The sequence below is a fragment of the Triticum dicoccoides genome, chromosome 4A (genome assembly GCF_002162155.2).
Source record: "Triticum dicoccoides isolate Atlit2015 ecotype Zavitan chromosome 4A, WEW_v2.0, whole genome shotgun sequence".
Lineage (NCBI taxonomy): Eukaryota > Viridiplantae > Streptophyta > Magnoliopsida > Poales > Poaceae > Triticum > Triticum dicoccoides.
Genome location: NC_041386.1, coordinates 623,539,970 through 623,540,947, shown reverse-complemented (window position 1 = coordinate 623,540,947; position 978 = coordinate 623,539,970).

Genomic DNA, 978 nt, shown 5'->3' with positions numbered 1-978 from the left:
GGGGAACAATGGGGAAAGAGACGAGACGAGGGCGATTCGAGGGTTGGCGGCGAATTAGGGATTTGAGCAATCTGGGCGCGAAAGGGGACGGTGGAGAAGAGAGATTTTGCAGGGCTGGAATTGGGGCCGCCAGATATTTCAATCCGAAACGTGGAAGCGCAAACTTATATTGTCGTCGTCCTTTGGGGGGGAGGGGTGGGTGGTTGGGTGCTACGCGTCCGTGCGACACACGCGACCACCCCGACAGGATTATGCTTTGGTGCCTTAAGGCACCGAAGGAGCGTCCACCCAGACATGACCCTGGTTTGCCTGGTGCACCTACATTTGAGAATGCAAACGAATCTTCTTTCAATTGCAAACGAATCTGTATGTATTACCATGCCCGTGTTTTCCTTGCAATAATTAGTCATTCGAAACAAGATACTCCATCCATTCACTTTTGTAAGTCGTTTCAGACAACTTAAAATGAATTGTTTTACACATTGTCTGAAATGTCTTCAAGGTCTTATAAAAGTGAATAGAGGGAGTACTATTAATTAATTAATGAGGATTTATTTGAAAAAAATCGAAACGGTACCCACGCCAACATGGATTAGAGTGTGTGTCACATAATTAGTTATTTGAATTAGAGTGTGTGTCACGTAGTTAGTTATTTGAATTAGAGTCTGTGTCACGTAGCGATCTCCAATTCTAACGTGGATTTCGCATTTCACTGTATCCATGCTACTTTTTTAATACAAATTCATATGTATATGATGAACACCATGGCAGTGAGAAAACTTTTGGATGGATTCAAACATATGACCTACAAAATAGCACAACAACCTGAGTAAATGTCAACTTTTCGAAACTTAGTATGGTACAAATTCAAAATAATTACCCGTATGCCTGGTCCTCGATTCAAATCTTACAATGTACACCGAATTGAAACATCTATATTAAGTCTCGTACTATGTACATTCAAATGTTGTTTTTAGC